This window comes from Abramis brama (assembly GCF_963993115.1).
Source record: "Abramis brama genome assembly, chromosome: 10".
In the NCBI taxonomy this organism is placed as follows: Eukaryota; Metazoa; Chordata; class Actinopteri; order Cypriniformes; family Leuciscidae; genus Abramis; species Abramis brama.
The window spans coordinates 38,530,037-38,552,139 of record NC_139972.1 but is presented as its reverse complement, the minus strand read 5'-3'; the positions used below and the strand labels follow the sequence as shown (position 1 = coordinate 38,552,139).

Here is a 22,103-nt window from a genome sequence, read left to right as displayed (position 1 = left end):
CCGTGGGGCTTGAGAAGCAAGGACAGTGGTGGCGCATGAGTCAAGGTGTATGAAAGAGAGAATAAGGGAGACCGTGCTGCTGCCGTGGATCAGAGAGTAGCAGTTCAAGTTCTTTACCTGCTCAGCAGGTGCTCCTTCTGCGCCTCGACTCAAACCAGGCACTGGTTCTTCCTCTCTGCCTCCGTGAAATGGCACTGGTGCTCAGGCATGGAACAAGGTCACCACCAACACCTAGTCATCTGTTTCCACCTAAGCCTCTAGCTTTTATTGAACTGTGGATCGAGGCCAAATATGCTGATAAGGAGCTGTTCCAGCGCAAGTTATCAAAGGGTGAGGGTAACCATAGCCTTAGCGAATGACCGCTCGCATTTAACTGCTCCGTTTGTTGTCTCATCTTGCATTATGCATTTTGACCGCTGCATGCTTTGGTGAATTTGTAGGGTTGCAGAGCAGGCGGTTGTTTGACCTCATGTTTTTAACAAACACTCTGCGTTGTCAAAACATGAAAGAGCCAGTTAGACCGCATCCAATCTTGTAATCAGGCTTTAATAAACAGAGCTCCAGAAATTTACATCCATCTCCGAAAAACTTTTCAACTTGGCAGCTGGCAAAGGCACAAGTGGGGGCAGAGCGCAGGGTGCGAGCCAGGGCAGTTTTGCACAGGGGCCTAGCGGTCTTGTACCCGTGCCAATACACCCGCTCACCCTGACTCTGAGGTCACGCTGCCAGCGTTCCCACTCAGGAAAAAGTGGGAGAGCGCTTTCTCTTCCGCCTGCGTCCCCACCAGCGTTTTCCCTTCGCCTGCGCTGCTGAAAGACTCCAGGGTGGACACATGCCGTTTGAGCTCTTTAGAAACAATCGATTGGCTGGGAGGGCGAGGGGAAAGGAAAGAGGAGGAGGGGAGAACACGGATTTGACCTTGGAGTCTGGAAATGTTACACTTTAAATCACTGAAATTTTCTAAAATAATCAGATGCCTCAGGACAAGTCACCTTTCCTCGACAAAATACAACCCCAGAATGAATATATGAATGAAAAGAACTAACAAAGAAACAGCAGGAGAAATAAAGTTTTGTGTAAAAGTAATCAGGCGGTCGTGGAGGTCTTGTTTTCAATTTGAGCTACTCTGATCATGCAATATTACACTTCACAGAGGCCAGTGCTCTTGGCCACACAGCACACTTATTCCAGACAAATTTCAAGACATTTCGAACTTAATATATTTTTTTTTAGACTTAGAACAACTGTTTACATGTCTGTCTTTCTTCTGCAAAACACGAAAGAAGACTTGTAACAACATGAGGGTGAGTAAATGAAGACGATCTTAATTTTTGCCTAAACTATCCCTTTAAGTTTGGATAAACAGCTGACAATATAGTGTGTATTTTCTTGGGACTTGGCGCTCTTCTAAAATTGTGGTACAGTCTTTTAGGATGTCTCTAATATTGGTTGGACTGTCATAGTGAAGCACTCTCTCTCTGACAGTGCATTTCCAAGATGACAAAATCCATCCTCCTGTATTGATCAGTTATTCTACTATCCCCCGCTGGCTACATCTCACGCTCCTCCCCGACTGGCTCCCTATTGATCTTTAGCAGTGATTGGTCGAGCGGTAATTTGAGACGGACATTGACGGATGGCTAGCAACTGTTTTTCTTTCTTCTCATCCACTTTTCCCAGGGTGATGAAGTCATAATGCAAGTGACACTGCCAGACTGAGACCAATTGGGTGAGCAATAACCTTTAAAGCCAATAGAAGCTGTCTGTACTGAAAGGGACTTCTCTTGTCCTTTACTGACACCCCATGGGTGTCTACTGGATGGTTCTCATAAACACAAACTCCCAGTAATGGTTCAAGATCCTGTGCTGACCCGTTGCTGACTACTTCAGCATGGCTCCACTGGGTTGACCAACCAATTTAAAAAAGGATTTGAGAGTAGAGTGTCTTATTTAAACAAATCATTTCTGTTGACATGCACATAAAAAAGGATGCAGTCTGAATAATGATTGTCCGTACCATCAACAAGTAATGATAAAGAAATTAAAAACCGATACTTTATTCTCAAATTGGAGGACACTTAAAGAGGCAGACTGATACTGAGCCAAACCAGCCAGTGCTGAAGCATTTCCAAGAGAATACAGATATTCATTGCCACAAGTTCCAAGACGTCATGATGAGTACTGAGCATGGAAATTATTCTCCAAAGTTTTTCTTTAGCACCCGGTAAAACGTTTAAAAGGCATTTTGTAGAATCGCGAGTTCATGCATTCATTGGTTTCTTGATCGTGTTTTCCCGGTTACCAAATAATTATCTATTGGTAGCCAATAGTTTTATTTTACTCATGTCATTTATGTCTAAAATAATAAGTAAAATAAGTAATTGGTGTGAAATGTGTGCCATGCGACCACTGACCACAGTTTCGTTAGATTGTCGTTTCAGTTGGCGTTGGCCTCTTTCGGGCTTTTTAATATCAAACATGTCAAGCTCATGATTTTCTTATTCATCCATTAATGTTTTTTTATTTTTATCGTTCGTATCTGTAACTTTAAGCAGTCCTGAAAGCTGGATATATTTTATATAAAATAAACGAAAAAACGAAAGCAAAATCTACATCGACTGACACAAGTCTCGTCCTCATAAGTAACTTCTGTTCTGTCACTTGCCAGATGTGATGAAGGGGAACTTTGTCATTAATGTTAGTTTTTATTTTTATTTACAGGTTTTTAACCTATGCAGTGCCACTTTTGAACGTTTTCTTCACCACCAAAACTTCTTGATTGTATTCAGTGTTTTTCAGTAATTAAGGTATTTTTACAAAATAACCTGTGTTGGAATTTATGTTAATAAATCGATGTGATAAAATGTCAACCGTTGTCTGGGTTCTGTATTTTGCTATATGTATTTTATGTTTTTCATACATTTTTTATTTTGGGCCAGTGAGAAATAAAATTGCTTCTACAATTTAAAATATATGATTGAACCAACAACATGATAGGATATAGTAAACTAAATTTTTCCATTGACTCAACATATTATTTCTGATTGAGCCCTTGTTAACAGACTATTGCCACAATTGATCAAATTAAATTCACAGAAATTCAGTTGGGCCAGTTGTAATTCAGATGTGATCAGTCACTAGAAATTTTTGAGTTCGAGGTGTGACATTTTTTACAGTGCATATCTTATGCATTGATATATTCAGCTACTTTCCTCTTGTCAAGACTCTACTGTAGTCTGATCTGTTTTCTTCCTTTATATTTGATTTTGTTTTGTGTGTGTCTCAACTGATGGTATTCTTCAGTTACCACGACTGCTTACACACCTGTTAGCTTTTTCTTCCTCTTTATTGGAGAGGAAAAGGACTGCCAGGCACTGACTCTGTTAAATTAAGAGGCCAGAGTGTCACTTTCTAAGTGTACTAATTTAGTGTTTTTTTATTCCTTCAATTTATTTTTGTGTGTGTCTAGAATCAAATATAACCCTGACACATGTCCAGATAAAAGGCATTACCCTCTCAGCACAGCAAACTCGCTTGATACAAAATGGCTGCATATACACGTAAATACTGACACCTGTGTGTAAGTGAGAGGAGTGTATAAATAATTATCATAATAAAAGTCTGTAATAAATGCTGCTTGTTCTCGAGCATTTTATACATCCGCACCCATAGATCTACTAACAGGGCCATTGCTAGTGGTGTAAAGGTGGTAATGATTCTAGCTAGCTGTGCAAATCACCCATGTTGTCACTAAAAGGTGATTTAAATGAGTTTGATTTGAACCGTACAAACTGAGTTTATTCCTGGACTTTGATGAAGACATCTGCCGAACTCACATGGCCATTAACACTCTCGCTAAGGGCGCATAACCATGATAGCCATCTTTCTCTCAAATCGGGAGGAGATGAATGGCATTTCTGCCTAGTTTGTAAACAGGACATGTCTCTGGTACATCTGGGACAGAATTGATCAGCCAGTGCTTGTGATCTCCAGCATCTGCGACTCAGGAACTCAGCTTCTGGGTATACCACTTGTGATAAGGACCCATATGGTTACCCCAAGAGTAGACTATTTAGAGTCACAGAGTCAGTGTCTGCAACATCGAACAACACATAGCCAAGCCATTTTGAGTTATGTATAGCCTCCACCTCTATAAGACTCATTAGGACCTCCTCTGGAACTGATTGAATGGTGAAGAGAGCAGACTTGACAGTGTGTATCTTTTTTGCGGGGCAAAGTGCAGGGCTGCTTGGGGGTTGAAGTGGAAGTTGAATCTCTGCTTATATAGATTAGGGGCAAGTAATGTTGGAATCTGTGTTGGTTTCATAGAAGACATTCTGTTGTAACATTTTCTTCAGAGAGTTCTGTTTTCAAATTGAATGGATATGGCTGCGGTCTTTAGTGTACTTGTTCATGCACCTGCCTCTAACAAGGACGAGGCAGTGTCTAACACTGCGAGTGTGAGTAGAACCAGTCACATACACTCTATCAATTTAGCTTTAGTAAACTAGCTGAATTGAATATAGCCCAATAAAACGACACTCTCCAAACCAACTCAACTTTATCTAATTCAGATTACTATTAACTAGTGATAGCACGTTAACATACAGTCATTTCTTAATGAGTAAAGCAACATACAGAACAGTCATCTCATAACAACCCTCAACCTAAGCACACTTAAGCATAAAGGTAACCCCTAAAATGTCAACATAACAGAATGTTGTACTCCTGAAAAGGGGGAAAAGATTAAACACAGAACACTCAACAAAGTTTCCCCAATGCAAGTTGTGGGTAATGAGAGTGGAAGAGAGCACTGTTCATTCATTCCCCCTGTTTCATGAGACCTGAACCCACAACCTTTGGGTTACAAGCCCGACTCTCTAACCATTAGGCCAACTGCCCCCAAATGCAGATCATGTGAGCAAATCTGGAAACTACAAATGCCCCACCCAGTTTCTGTTAAAGCCAACAAAATTATGTAGTCCCAACACAAATGGATTAAGTAAACTTTTTACTAATTTAAGCTGATTGCATACAATGAAAACATTTTGTGAATTAATCAATTGTGTTGCATTTGCTCATTTCAATTACAGTAGGCGCATGGATCAAGTAGCAACAAAACACTTTTGAGTGTGAAAAATCATGAAATTGTTCAATAAAAATATTACCGTGAGACACTTCACTACAGTAGCTGAAGAAATGGACAAAGTGAGCTCAGCTTTCTTCACCTATACATTAGTAGATGCTGCACTTCACATAAAGTTAAACTTAACTATGTTGATGGAAACGCCCACATCCTGACACAAAAAGTAACTCGTGTCAATAGACGTGGCCTGCTCTTACTCAAAATGAATTCCAGGTTATTCCAAAAAGCATGTTTAACTTACTTTAACATTAACCCTGAACTCTAAGTTGATTAAACCAAACACTGTTTGCTCACAGTAATCACTCCCAGAAAAAAGCGGTTTAGCTCATCAAGATGGATCCATAAGTCATTATAGAAAATAGCACTAATAAGAAAAGTGCAGCACTGAGTGACACTGAACTTGATGTTTCAATGGTGGAGAAATACTGGCAAAGGTAATACAACTGAAAAAGCTTAGGAGTGAGAAGTAATGTGAGAAAAAAAGTTTAACTAAAAATCCTTGTACGTATCTTTGTAACATCTAGCTAAGGGCTTTCACACACACACACACACACACACACACGCACGCACGCACGCACGCACGCACACACACACACACACACACGTTTTCTATGTGTATAAGTTGTGTGTGAATATTCCATTCTGATCACTCTAACAGTGCATCCTCCATATAGGATTGATGATTTTTGTCATATTTGTAAGGGCTGGTGGGATTAAAGGTGCAGTAAGCAATTTCTGAGAACTGCTGTTGATCGGACACCACAACAAACTTGTAGCCAATCAGCAGCAGGGGGCGTGTCAGAGGAATATCACTGGAAAATAAAGGGTTATGATCAGGCAAGTGCTTTAGGACCCGCGGTAATATTAGAAAAGTTTTCCAGCGCTGGAGAGAGCTAAGTGTGAAAACCTGAAAACAGTCGCAAGGTTGCGTTGTTTCTGCTCCATATGTGAGTGACACTGGTTTTGCTGTGTTTCACTGAACCAAGATATGCTGTTCTTGTATTGTTAGCTTAGCTATAGTAACAAGACAGTTTTGAGTGTCATTGTTTGTCTGAAGCTGGTGTGCAGCTGCTGGTGACTAACAATCAACTCTTGTATATGAAGAGTTCAGATGCAAAAGCTGCCATCTGAAAATTTCTTCTAGAATGATCATTTTTATCAAGCTCGTATATTTAAGTTCAATAATTTCACTTAAATGACAATGCAAATTACCTATTAATTGTCATTTAAGTGAAATTACTTAAATATACAAGCTTTATAAAAATGATCATTCTAGAAGAAAATTTCAGATGGCACTTAGAGGCTTTTGCATCTGAACTCTTCATATACTCTTGTGTACTGTGTTCATTTATTTTTTTGCGAAGCATTATCTTGTTTCGCTTCAGCTATGATAAACAGACAATGCATTTGGGGGGCAGAGCAATGAAGATGTTTGTTTGGGTTGATTTCAAATACCGACAGTATTTCATAATTACACATTTTGTTCATAAAATCGCAAAATTGTACATCTGTAAATAACATCTTAAACTGTGCACCTGTAAATAACATATCTGTACATTCATAAAACTACAAAGATTTCCAGGAATTTCCAGGATTAAAGACTATTATTTTACAATAAATTACTGTACTCAGAAATTTACAGTGAAATGAATGCATGCTGGGTCATTTTCTAACAAATTAATGTTAATCAACAGCAGAATGATGTTGACGTCACAGTAATTTACTGCTCTTTTTTTTTTTTACTGTGAATTCACATTATAATGTTGTCTTTAAAAAACAATTACAATATAAAAAACAATTACAATAGAATTTCTTTATTGTAAATTATAATTGAAATTATATTGTAATTGTTTTAATTATATTGTAATTATTATACTGTAATTGCTTTGAAGTCACCATCATGGTGAACAGTGTTCCATTTGCTTGGGATCTTGGACCTTCTATATTCATATTCAAATTACTGATCTAGACAAGTGTGACAAATTAAAATATTGTAAAAACGATGATGAGCTAGAATATGAAATAAACTGATTGGCTGATTTTATGATATAGCATGAAGCATTTTAGCTGTTTTTAAGTATGAAGATTTACTTATTTACAACTTATTTAAAATTCATAACTGTTTGCAGATGGATCTTTCATAATAGTGAAGCAACTGCTGAGATTCATCTTGGAAAGATGTGATATCATCCTGCAGCACAAGATTATAAGCATCACTTAATGATGCACAGACATCAATACTCGACACACACAACACAACAATGGTGACACTCAACAAATTAAAAAACATTACAAAATAAACCAACAACACAAACTGTTAAAAGTGAAGCAAAAATAAGTTCAGCATCACAGATAAATCCAATCCAAGTATCAAAATATTCTACAGCATTATCTATTCATACCTCACTGCATGCTGGGTACCTTCATGTGCACTGTAGAAATACAATATGATATTTACTGTCATTTTTGTGTTTTCCAATACTGTAAAATCACAGTAAAACTAGTACAATTGTAAAAACCTGACTAAAATTGCCAGTAAAGTACTGAAGATTTTTACAAGAAATGTCCAACAGTGCAGTTAGATACAAGAGAAGTCCCACTGTGAAATTACTATGGAAGTAATGCAATTATTTACCTGGAATAAACTGTAATTTAACACTAAAATTGTGCAGCCCTCAAGCTTCAAACTGAATAATTCCTGTGTCATGAACAACAAGCCATCAGATAACATGCACCAGTTCATCTGGTAAAGTGTCAGACGGCTGGAACTCCTTGACTAGCATCGGCCCTTGGGCGGGCCGTGGGGGCGTCTATACTTTTATTACTTTTTTTTACCTTTGTTGTATAACAAATATTCAATTGACTATCATAAACTATGCATCTTTTGAGAGCTAAAACACTCAATAATCATGTTCTGAACTTGTTTTTGCAATCAATACACCGGAGAGGAAAAGGGTTAAATTAAATGCTGGAGGACTGGCCATGTAAACATGAACAAAATGAACGGCAATACTTATCTCCTATGGTTCAGATCAGTTCGGACAAATCCAAGAAACACCAGCATACATTTCAATGTAAGGGTCTACTCATAAAACAAGGCATTGGAATGTTTGAATGTACAATACTGTGCAAAAGTCTTAGGCATGTTAATATGCCCCCCGCCCCCCCCAAAAAATAAATAAATAAAAAATGGTCAGTTATTTATATCTTTTGCTGTAGTGTGTCAGTAGGAAATATCAGTTTACATTTCCAAACATTCTTTTTGCCATTAATTGTAATAATCCAGTGAGATTTGTGTATGCACAAGGAGTCTGACAACAGCCGGTATGATCTGATCTCACCATCATCGAGTCCGTCTGTGATTACATGAAGAAACAGAAGAAACTGAGACAGACTAAATCCAGAAGAACTGCGGGAACGTCTCCGAGATGCTTGAAGAAACCTTCCTGCGAAGCTCCCTGTAAAACTATGCGCAAGTGTACCTGGACAAAAGCCGTTTTAAACGCAAAGGGTCGTTACACCATATATTGATTTGAATTAGTTAATAGAAGTTAAATCATAAATAAATTCAATTTGTGATTTTATTTTTGAAAGCATTCTCACTTTACAGCATTTTAACACAAGTGCCAGTGCTTTTCACAGTACTGTAGCTTTGCAGGAAGGTTTCTTCAAGCATCTTGGAGACGTTCCCGCAGTTCTTCTGGATTTAGTCTGTCTCAGTTTCTTCTGTTTCTTCATGTAATCACAGACGGACTCGATGATGGTGAGATCAGATCATGATCTCAGATCTAACCCGGATGTCGAGGTCACTTCCGTGATTTGGGAAAAGCCCGTAAAAGTCCTGGCAGAAAGCGATGCATAAGGATGTAGTGTAACGACGGCCAATTACAGGAATGCACCAATATTTTGTTGGTAGGACTTTTACGGGGTGAGGATGGTCATGAGGGTGGTCTCGTTTGACTCGGGGCAATAAACAGCCAATCATAAATCACCTCAACACTTTCTAGCCCCTCCCTAGCAACCATTGTCAAGCACCTTAGCAACCAAAATCCACAGAGGGATATCTTCCATTCTGAATGTCACAGAGGCATGGGAGTTGGTTTATATCATTCATACTGGCAAGCAGCCTTTGGAGCTTCATGACTGGCAGCTGCCAAGCCACTCCCTAGCAATAACTCCTGATGTACTTACAAACTTTCCAATGCCTCGTTTTATGAGTACAGAACCTATTTGTACTACTGTAGAAGTCTGGTACCATTCTGGGCATTATTAGTGGGGTAATTTACAGGATACAGCCTAGGATCCATTAGAGCCTGCACTAAGCCATCCGGCTGATATCTCTAAATAAGCTCTAACTTTAATAATGTTTGACCAAGGGGGGGGGGGGGGGGGGGGGGGGGGGGTATATTGTAATTTGGGAGCTATGAAATTTTTTGTGAAAATTATACATAAAATGCTAGTGCTGGCTGGCAACAAAAAAAAAAAAAAAAAAAAAAAACCTGGTGGGGAAAGTGTTAAAGCTTGAAAGCGGCTACTGAATCAGCATTTTCTTTGATTGCATAATTTTTTTTTAAATACAATAAATAAAAGTAATTGGTGACTGAGGCCAGGGCCATCACTAAAATGCATAAAATCATCCCTAAAATGGATATTTATTTTAGGGATGAGACCATAGAACTTCACAGGGCCAAGGACAATGTGCCTGCCTGATTGTCTCCTCCTTATTGAGCGCTTCATTCTGCCTAACATCTCTTTTTTATTCCAAGGAATGAAAAAAGGTCATCCAGATTCTGACCAACGTGAGGGTGAGTAAATGATGACAGAATTTTCATTTGTGCGTGAACTATCCCTTTAAGGCTTTTCTTCCCATCATTCTTGAGCGCGCACGTGTCATCTCTCTCTTGTTCCAGGCTCGCGCTGGTGCTTGTGTGGGGAGTAATTTCAGTGTGTGGTGAGTGGACAGTACCTCCACTGGGAGTGCTGGCAATCATGGGGGAAACAATGTTTACATCGATCAGCTGTCAGGAAGATTTATGGCTTCATTTTGCTGTAATAGAGAATTAGTGGGAAGATTATCAGGGACTCAACACCGGCGCATGTTACCTGTGTCTAGGCCAGCAATTTGTCTCCCCGAAGCAGCATAACATTTGTGACAGCACCAGCACTCGCCCTAATTCAATCAAGAGAAAATGTTGGAATTAATTTGTTACAAGAAAATTTAAATATGTGCAGCAGACCGTGGCAGTGGAGGGGAGAGGGAAAACTGCTGATTTATAGTCCGGGCAAAATATTGATCCTCTTCTATCCAGGGCCCTTGTGGAGGGTTTAATGTGTAATAATTTCCAATTTAAAGCTGCTCTCAGAGATCAGCAGGTCTTTGTCAAATGACCTGTTAGGATGGTAATGTTGGTGTTTATCTGTCCCAGCATCTTTAACGCATCAGACATGGATTTTATTGTGAATCACGCACACCCACTAGACCCATAGTGATAAGACACATGTAAGGAAATCAATGCATGTAACCTGTCCGCTCAGTAATTACAACAGGGCCAAATGCGTGAGGCAGGAGTGACTTACAGCAGGGAGAGAGAAAGACAATTGCAGGATTGATTCTTTCTTTCTTGCACATTGAGTTTTGCATACATTTTCTCATAGCTTTGACAGTGATATCAATGTCACTCATGCTTTCAATGACATGATAAACATTGTACACACACACACACACACACACACACACACACACACACACACACACACACACACACACACACACACACACACATTCATATATTCCCCTTCACTAAACTAAAGCTACCCACACGTTGTGTTTAATAATTACTTTCCATAGACATAATGATTTTTATACTGTACAAACTGTATATTCTCTCTCCTTACACTAACTCTACCCCTACACCTGCCCATTACAGAAAACCTTCTGCAGTTTTACATTTTCAAAAAACATCACTTGATATGATTTATAAGCTGTTTTCCTCATGGGGACCAAAATATATCCCCACAAGGACGGGAATTTTTGATATTGCCATCTTTTTGGGGACATTTTGTCCCCATAATGTAAAGAGAGAGAGAGAGAGAGAGAGAGAGAGAGAGAGAGAGAGAGAGAGAGAGAGAGAGAGAGAGAGAGAGACAGATGGAGAGAAAACCTGCTCTGACCTGTTAGGGTTTCTCATCTCCTGTGTGTCAATCAGTCTACACACAGCAGAAAACTCTTCATCATTCTCTCCTTCATCCTCCTTTTATCCATGTCTCCATGTTCTATCAATATTGTGAGAATTTTTCATATTCAAATTCTCACCAGGACTCACTCATGACAGATTGTAGATTCACTTTCATTCTGTTTTTCTCTTTCCCATATATTTGATAACATTGAAATAACAGTAAATCTGTTCCACACTGTTGTATATGAATCAACTTTACAGATTACAGAACAGAGTCAGACACAGCAGAAAGGCAAAGCATACCCATTAGCATGTTGTAATTGGTGCCTAATTAATTTCTCTCACCATGAATATATTAGGGCTGCATGGGAGACTCAGGCAAAGGTGATTTGTTTTAGTATGGGCACAAACATATGAATAAACATTAAATCAGACCAGCAGGGCCTATAAGAGTTTTATTGCCGATAATTGCCAGGTGTAGAAGACACAGAAATTTACGGATCCAACAGGAATAATGTGAGCATGCACACACGTCTTTCTTTGTTTTCGTTCTAATTTTTGTTTATGAACATTCAGTAAAAAGCGAGTCAGCAACTATTACATGTTGCCCTGTATGCAAGCAGTGGCAGATTTAAGCATGGCGACATCGGCAGCCACCCGGACCTGCATCATGTCAGGGGCATAAAAGAAAAAAAAGAAAAAAAAGAAAAAGGAATGGTGTTTTTTTATGATCTTTTGCATATGACAGCAGTAACATCATGACACTGCTCTGCGCCACCTGTGTAATAAATTGATTGTTTTATTTGTATTTATTTGTATTTTAATTCCTTTATATTTGTCTTTGTTACTTTTTGATATTTATGAGTATTTTTGTATATATTTATATAGTTTTACATTTTATGGTTATTTATTTGTGTTGTTTCAAATGTTTTAATAAAAATTAAAGTTTTTTTTTCTGCCCATGGGTGCCATACAAGCTAGAACCACCACTGTATGCAAGATTGTAAACATTCTGTACAATATTCTCCAGGCTACAAACTCCGACACCTATAATACTCCATAACACATAACCCTCAGCCAAAGGCAGTCATTGTCCTACATATACAGGGCGAACATTAACTTCTCAATGTGTGCCTCATGTTTAAGACTGTAGCTTCCCAAGCTATAATACAAACTACTTTAAAGAGAAAAATAAAACAAGCTACTATAAAAATCTCAATTAGGTTGACAGCATCCAAATTTAATTGATCCTTTTCAGATTCTCAGATGTGAAAGTCGTCATAGTTTGGCAAACGTCTATAGTGGTGAATGTGAGATTACAGCAAATATATTTTTTGCTTTCCCATTTGTTCTAATAGGAAGAAATAATATTTTTTTGAGAGATTGATTACAGCAGTCAGAACAGAGAAAGATCATTACTCCCTCAGCCGTTGCATTAAAAACACCCTTGCAGTAATGTTAACAAGCTGTAGTTGTATATTGTTACATAAAATAATGTGCATATATATATATTTTTTTTTTAAGAAAAGGAATGTAAATGTAATCATCATCACAGATTCATCATCACAGTCTCTCTTCTCACCCTCAGAACAAAAATCCATCATACAACAATTCACCATTCTGTTGCAGCAAATGCCCTTATTGACTCTGGGTTACGTGGGCAACTTCATTTCAAGAATCTTACTCTGTCATCTCAACATCCAAAAAGCCCTCGCCAAAAGATCCTAAACATCGACACTATCCTGGGTAAGCCGCTTGGACAAGGGGTAATCACGCACTGCACACCAACCCTCACACTCCGCATTGGTTGTACTCACTTCGAGGTGATATCGTTGCTGGTGCTTGATGGTTAAAAGCTGTCATCATCCTGGGACTCCAATGGCTTCAAGCCCATTTGCCTCACTTCTCCTGGACCACCTGCAAAGTTCTGTCCTGGGGGGGGACTAATGCTTTGCCAACTACCACAGATACCTCCCCATACTTCAAGCGAACCATCTGCTCCACTCCAAGCCACAAAAATCGAAAGTCCTGTCCAGTACAAACAGGTTAAAATACCAAGGGCGTTCCAGGATGTATTCAGTAAGCAACTGGCTTCCAAATTCCCTCCATATCAGCCATGAGACTGTCCAGTCGACCTATTACTGGGTGCACCATTGCCTAACAGAAAGATTTATCCGTTGCCTATCCCGGAACATAAAGTATGTGGAAGAGGATCTTTGTCAGGTCTACATACTCCTTTCCACATCCCCTGGCGCTTCGAGCTTCTTCATGGCAAAGAAAGATGGAGGCTTGTGGCCCTGCATCAATTACCGTGCTCTCAACCAGCAAACTATCACATACCCCTATACTCTTCACAGCAGCCCTAGAGATGCCCCATGGTTCCAACTTCTTCATCAAACTGGACCTGCATAGCGCGTATAACCTCATTCGGATACGGAGGGGGGACCCCTCAACACCATCAGGGCACTATGAGTACCGGGTCATGCTGTACGGGCTAGCCAACTCTCCCTACATATTCCAGGGCTTTGTGAACAAGGTGTTCTGGGAGTACCTACACCACTTTGACATAATCTACATCAACAACATCCTGATATACTCCTGGAACATGGCCGACCATCGCCTCCACTTTAAGCAGGTCCTACAGAAGCTCATGACCCACCGTTTGTACCTCAAACTTGGAAAAAAAATTCACCGGTCATCTATTCAGTTCCTGGGATATATCATCAACACACACATCATCAAAATGGACCAGGGGAAAGTCAAAACAATTCAGAACTGGCCACTTTCATCCACCATCAAATAATTAAAATGAATCTCAGTGTTTGTCAGTTTCTACCGCCGTTTCATCTCAAATTTCAGCAAGATCTCTTCTCCATTAACATCCCTGCTCTGCAACTGGCCCAAGTCTCTGTCCTGGACACCAGCTCTCACTGAAGCATTCCACTAGCCCCAGGAGTGGAGCCTTTACCACCTCTCCCACCCTTGTTCATCCTTATGCTGATCTGCCATTTGTCGTGGAAGTAGACGCATCCACCACTAGGGTTGAAGTGGTGATCTCAGAGTGGCAGGGTGATCCATCTACACTCTATCCATGTGCCTTCTTCACTAAGAGACTGTCCCCGGCGGAGCAGAACTATGACACTGGAGGAGTGGTGCCAATGGCTGAAGGGAGTGAATCACCCATTCGAAATCTTTAATACCTACAAGAAGCTTGCCGCCTAAAAACATAACAAGAATGATGGGTATTGTTCTTCACACAGTTTAAATTCACAATGACTTATCGACCCGGAATCAAGAACCAAAAAGCTGATGCCACATCTTGTTTTCAGGAGTGCCTACCGGTACTCCTTATCACATCCTCCCTCCAGCCACCAGTCAGTCCTATTCAGTAATCAGATCACAGAAACCACCCTCTCAGAACCTCCTCCGCCGGGAGGTCCTGAGGGACAAATCTATGTACCATCAGCCCATGGCCTGTCCCTGACTCTTCTTTTCCCATGTACACTCTTCCATCCAATTTTAGAGTTCATGGTTCTAAACAGTACCAAATTAGGGTTCTTCGGCTTGTAACAAAAGCAGAACCCTTTTTTGTGCTAAATAGAACCTTTTTTATAAGGTTCCACAAAGAACCATGCTTTGAAAGTGCTATAACCTTTAGGTGTTACAAATAACCTTTTCAACAATATTTATTTTCATTAATATTAGTATATTAGTATCTTCATATTATTAATATTACTATTGTGACTATTATTTTTTATAAATTATGTATGAATATTGTTTTTTAGCCCTCTATCTGCCTGGTCTTATATTTTGTTGCCTCTATTTGGGTTTTACATTAAAACAAAACAGCATGTTGTGTTAATTAGGTACTTTTATTTTTTATTGACATGGCAGATTGAAGCAATAATTACAGTGCTCTAACAAAAGTTGTTAGCTGAATACATTAATAAATAACAATTGACATTGAACATTGTGTAGATGTAATTAAGACCAAGTTTCAGTGAAATATTTTCACAATCCTCTATGATGTCTTTACGTCCTTCATTGTGTGTGTATTCTGAGTGGCAGTTTCTCTCTGCAGTTGATGAGGTTATGATACAAGACAGCATCTGAAATACACAATTGAGTTTAGAGTTACATTGTGTCTCTTCCAGTTGATTATGTAAAAACAATTATGTTCACAAAGGCCAAAATTAGCAAAAATGGACAGAATGAGCCATTTACCATGTTAAAAGGAGAAAGTGATATAAAGTCATGGTCACATTTTTTGTGACTGTGTATGTTTAGGCATAAAGTCATAATTTAAAAAAACTAAAAATATGGATCATAAATTCCATATACCTGTTACTTTGTGAAGAAGAGAAGAACAGTATCCTTAACTGAACAGAGCTGCTCACACTTACATGTTCTGTTAAACTAAAAAGAGAAAAATACATGATTGTTAGGAAATGATTGTTACAATTTTTAAAGTTATAATTTATAGATATTTTAAGAAAGAAATCATTTACCTGTTGAGAGTATGTTGACAGTGTGTGTAGTAACTGTGGTTGTATAGCTGAGCTCCAGATAATCAGTAATGAGGGAGCTTTGACAGTTACAGATTTGAAAAACTAAAAGGCGGGAATAAAGAACCCTAAACTCTAACACAAAGAACCATTTCAGCATATAAAGGGTTCTTTAGGACGATTATGGTACTAAATAGAACTGTTACTACGTGTAAAGAACCTTTAAAGAAACATCTTTTTTTAGAGTGTAGGCTCTGGTTACCCCGACATTCAACAAACCCTCTCGCTCCTCCACAACCATTACTGGTGGTGGCCCAGTATGTCTCAGGAGGTCCACCACTATGTCCAAGGATGTGCCACCTGCGCCATTTTCAAATCTCCTCATTATCTACCTGAAGGAAAACTCCTGCCTTTGCCCATTCCTTGCTGTCGACTTCATCATTGACCTACCCGAACCTGTATCCTAATAGCAGTGGAAAACAAAGAGACTACTAGAAACAAAAGACTATTAAATCAAGCTAAGTTACCTGCCTGAATTCCATATATTGCCTTACGTTCCTTTGTTGTCTGTTGATGAAGTTTGCTTTAATTAAAGAAAACTCATTGTATGTTCTCCCATCTGTGACAGAAGACCAACAAAATATATTGTGGATCCAGGGATTTCGCCTTCACCAAAAGTGTAACTGTACTTGATTATAATTTTAACTGTAGTGTGTTTTTAAATATTTCATTTAAAGTTAATATATTATAAATTGACTAAATTGCAACGTTATCATTGCAATGTGTAATTACAAATATATAAAACATTTTATAACATATTTTGTTCTTGTTGTACATTCAACATTACACTTTAAGCATATTTCAAAATAAAATTGTGAAATTACATATAAAGATGTACTCAAGACGGTCACATTTAGGTTGTGTTTTAGTTTGTTTATCGTTGTTTCCTGTTCCCTTTGTTCTTTTTTCCTGCTCTTCATTAGTTACTATGGATTTTGATTAGTCATTTTGTTTTTCTCTTGATTAGTACTCCCTGTGTTTATTAGACCTTAGTTTCCTTTGTTCAGCATTGGGTCTCATTTGCATTTATGTGTAATGGTTTTGATTTCCTGTGATTACTTCTACAATATCCTGAATGTTTATTTTATTTATTAATAAAGTGTTTGTGTTATAAACTCCTCATCTTTGTGCGCTTCCAATAACAGCCATTTCCTCAGCCCCGTCCCCCCTGGTTACCTTCAGCCCCTCCTCTTACACAACTCTATTGTGTGGATTTTTCATAGGTGTGGCCAGGCAGTAGCCAGCATCCAGTCTGGGGTGGTCTCCTCCTTGGCTCCTCCCTCCCTCGGCTCCACCAGGGACCATTGTCCTGATGGCTCCACCGGGCTCCCTCGTCCCTCCAGCTCTTCCTTGGTCAGACATACCTCTGCCTGCGCCATGGACTTATGGGCCCTCAGCTATGCTTCATCCCTCCACCCCTTCAGCTCCACTGGGCTCCGCCTTGGTCATCAGTCCAGCAAATTCATGTTTGCATTTGTCAGTGGTGTGCTACTGAAATGCACCATATCTCAATGAAAACCACAGATGCATGCAAGTGGGATCTATCTGTATAAAACTGCACTCTAGACCGTGATGACTAGACGGATGAACCAAGAAACATTTTAAATGGCAGCTCTTAAAGGGATAGTTCACCCAAAATTGAAAATTCATTCATCATTACCTCAACCTCATGTCTCTCCAAAGTGGTATGATTTTCTTTCTTCTGTGAAAATGACAGGGTGAATAAATAATTAAATAATTCTAATTTAGGGGTGAACTGTATCTTTAATTCCTGAAAGAGGCCCTTATCAATTCACCAGAGAAGTGCTCACATTTAGCCAAGAACTTCAGATCATAACATTGATGGGAACAGGAGAGGGAGCGTAACATTAGATTGTCCATTAAATGCATAAGAGTTATTATGATGCTATATAATAGCTTTTATGGTTTACTAAATCTGAACAGAAATCTAACCCGATACTCTTCACCATAGAAGTGATTTCACCAGTGGGATATTTTGTCTGCGATTTTGTTTTTTAGAAAGCACACCCATGATGGAAAACATTTGATAGTTATTTCATAAGTGTTTTCTCTCACTCATCTGGGGAAAGCCTGACAGGTGAGTTATTAGATTGTCCCCCACTTTGATATACATATTAATTTATGCCATGACTGCATGTGTCATTTAAATATATGCCTAGATGAAAGCGTCCTCTATAATTGCCTTAAATGAGAAAAAAAGTAGCTGAAAAGATGCTATCATACATTTGTTTTTGTGTGATTTTGCACCTGTAGTCATACTATTTAAATGGGTATATCATCAGTATTGTATACATTTTATATTGTATAATTGTATAATTGTATTTTTTTTGTGTCAGGGTGTAATGAAATCTGCTAAAAGCATAATGCAAAGATGAGTGATGATTAATTCTGATGATATAGACCTAACTAGATGGAAATAAATTCAGAGAGTGCATAAATCCTTCTACACCAATAAACTGTGGATGACTACAACCAAAAAATATAAGTATACAAAGTTGCTTTGGATAAAAGCGTCTGCTAAATTAATAAAAAGTAAATGTATACACGTCTACAAAAAAAGATGGTTGCGATGGAGCTACACTGATTTTCTCCACTGCATAAAAACAGTTGAATATTTTTAATGTTTAATCTTAAACTCCAGAGACTGTGATTTTAGGTCTTAACTGTTCTGTAGAACTCAGGACTTCTTCTTTTAAATAATACCATTGAATATGTAACCTATTGGGAATAAAACAAGAGAACACAATACAGAATTTAAAAGGTACCATAGTGATACACAATTTTGCATTGGGCATTTGAGATACTTTCACAATGAGTGGCTAAACACAATTTCATAATAAATTAGAGAAAACTGTGGTCACAACTCAATATCTGAGTGACAACAGGATATTCAAAGAGAAAAAAAGCTGGGTATAGGGCAGGATTTGATTTTATCCATCAAGAATTGACAGAATGGTACAACCCCAAATCAGAAAAAGTTGGGACACTGTACAAATTGTGAGTAAAAAAGGAATGGAATAATTTACAAATCTCATAAACTTATATTTTATTCACAATAGAATATAGATAACATATCAAATGTTGAAAGTGAGACATTTTGAAATGTCATGCCAAATATTGTCTCATTTTGGATTTCATGAGAGCTACACATTCCAAAAAAGTTGGGACAGGTAGCAGTAAGAGGCCGGAAAAGTTAAATGTACATATAAGGAACAGCTGGAGGACCAATTTGCAACTTATTAGGTCAATTGGCAACATGATTGGGTATAAAAAGAGCCTCTCAGAGTGGCAGTGTCTCTCAGAAGTCAAGATGGGCAGAGGATCACCAATTCCCCCAATGCTGCGGCGAAAAATAGTGGAGCAATATCAGAAAGGAGTTTCTCAGAGAAAAATTGCAAAGAGTTTGAAGTTATCATTATCTACAGTGCATAATATCATCCAAAGATTCAGAGAATCTGGAACAATCTCTGTGCGTAAGGGTCAAGGCCGGAAAACCATACTGGATGCCTGTGATCTTCGGGCCCTTAGACGGCACTGCATCACATACAGGAATGCTACTGTAATGGAAATCACAACATGGGCTCAGGAATACTTCCAGAAAACATTGTCGGTGAACACAATCCACCGTGCCATTCGCCGTTGCCGGCTAAAACTCTATGGGTCAAAAAAGAAGCCATATCTAAACAGGATCCAGAAGCGCAGGCATTTTCTCTGGGCCAAGGCTCATTTAAAATGGACTGTGGCAAAGTGGAAAACTGTTCTGTGGTCAGACGAATCAAAATGTGAAGTTCTTTTTGGAAAACTGGGACGCCATGTCATCCGGACTAAAGAGGACAAGGACAACCCAAGTTGTTATCAGCGCTCAGTTCAGAAGCCTGCATCTCTGATGGTATGGGGTTGCATGAGTGCGTGTGGCATGGGCAGCTTACACATCTGGAAAGGCACCATCAATGCTGAAAGGTATATCCAAGTTCTAGAACAACATATGCTCCCATCCAGGCGTCGTCTCTTTCAGGGAAGACCTTGCATTTTCCAACATGACAATGCCAGACCACATACTGCATCAATTACAATATCATGGCTGCGTAGAAGGAGGATCCGGGTACTGAAATGGCCAGCCTGCAGTCCAGATCTTTCACCCATAGAAACATTTGGTGCATCATAAAGAGGAAGATGTGACAAAGAAGACCTAAGACAGTTGAGCAACTAGAAACCTGTATTAGACAAGAATGGGACAACATTCCTATTCCTAAACTTGAACAACTTGTCTCCTCAGTCCCCAGACGTTTGCAAACTGTTATAAAAAGAAGAGGGGATGCCACACAGTGGTAAACATGGCCTTGTCCCAACTTTTTTGAGATGTGTTGATGCCATAAAATTTAAAATAAACTTATTTTTCCCTTAAAATGATACATTTTCTCAGTTTAAACATTTGATATGTCATCTATGTTGCATTCTGAATAAAATATTGAAATTTGAAACTTCCACATCATTGCATTCTGTTTTTATTCACAATTTGTACAGTGTCCCAACTTTTTCTGATTTGGGGTTGTATTTATAGGGCATGTGGTTGTCTGGGAGGGGTTGTAGTACATGGAGAATAACATAAATTAGGGCAAATCTGATTTCACAGTGACTTGAAGTCTCCCAGCCTCTTACGAAGACTTCAGGTGCCCCAACACCTGTGAAGAGATGACTCTTGCAAGGACTTCGAGGAAGCAAACTCTGAATCAACATGCACCAATGCTACATTTTCTCTATATTGTAATCATTATGTTCACACCATGTAATTAAATACTTATATGAGCTCATTGTTTCTGCCTAAAATTTGCATGATGTTAGCAACTGCGGGATTTTTATATGTACATTTTTGAAATCCATTACTTGGACACAGACACCTCTGATAACAGATCACTCTAAATTGTAATGTAGACACATGTAAACCTGCTTTGAAATGAAATGTACTGTGAAAAGCGCTATTCAAAAAAATGTGAACTGAATTGAATTGTGTTTGTACCTACACACAGATCTGAAGGTGCTCCTGTAGTCTGCATACAATATGAAAGAAGCATCAAGATTTATGTGACCTGGGGTTATCACAGTCTGTCCATGCTTATTTACTTTATTTTTAATTAGTAACTTTTGTGTGTGTGTGTGTGTGTACTGCAAGATAGCAGTATAAACATATACAATCTATTATTGCTGAAGTACAGAGTTACTGTACACAATGACTGTGTCACTTCTAGATTCATTGTCTCTGCTTTTCCAAAACAATACGTCTGTGAGACCTGTCTCAATGTTTTTATAGCTGTTTGAATTAATACCCATTTTGACATGTTGATACACAATCTGTCTTTCACAAACTGCTGGTGCCTCAGCAGAAGACACATTGTGCAACAGATAGCAGCTCATCAACAATAACGTTCAATCATAACAATGGACATCCTACTTTCAACAAAGGGAAAAAGACTGTATTACCTTTTACTGATTTTGTGAAGTCTGTTTATTTTATACCTTTCCTCATCTCACAGCTTATTCCTCATCTTATTTGGACAGTTAACCATCCTCTGCTCCTTGAAAACAAACACAGATTGTCCAACACATAACGTCATTCAAACAGTGATTCGCTCTTGGTTGCTTTTAGTTGATTGTTGTCTGTGCACGCAAGTAGCATATTTGCCACCTTAGTAGCCAGATCTTCTATTCTTTGTTGCGGACATGACATAAACATGCAAGGACAAATGATGGAAGCCTGATATTTCCTGCTAAATTGAACCGAACAGCTCTGAATCTTTATTTTAGGCTCACTGTATTCTCTAAGCAAGGCAAGAACATAGTTTTGAACAGATTTGCACTGGCTTATTTGCAAATGACTGGAATAATAATTTACTTCTAACAAAACAAAAAAAATCCTGTATTGTGCTTTTAGGGGAACAAACCATAGGTGTAGCTTGATATAGCCTGCGGATCACCTTTATGAGATTGTCCGGGTCCGGCGTCGTCAAGCATGGCATCAGCCCGAAGCTGATATAACTTTATTTTGGTTCGGTCCAGGTTTCTCTGCAGTTGTTGTAAGTTGTAAAAAAACAAACAAAAAAAAACCCAGATGAATATCCAATCACACCAAGTCAAGTCATCTTCATTTATATAGCGCTTTTAACAATGTAGATTGTTTCAAAGCAGCTTTACAGAGAT

At 38.7% G+C, this 22,103-nt stretch overlaps 1 long non-coding RNA gene across 1 annotated transcript; it reads left to right on the top strand.

The window, feature by feature from the left end:
* Positions 1-9,837: 9,837 nt before the first annotated feature.
* LOC311090157 lies at positions 9,838-17,221 on the top strand. Its single transcript, XR_014607857.1, has 3 exons — positions 9,838-9,951; positions 10,057-10,097; positions 17,111-17,221. It is a non-coding gene; the product is annotated as an uncharacterized lncRNA (long non-coding RNA).
* Positions 17,222-22,103: the final 4,882 nt, after the last annotated feature.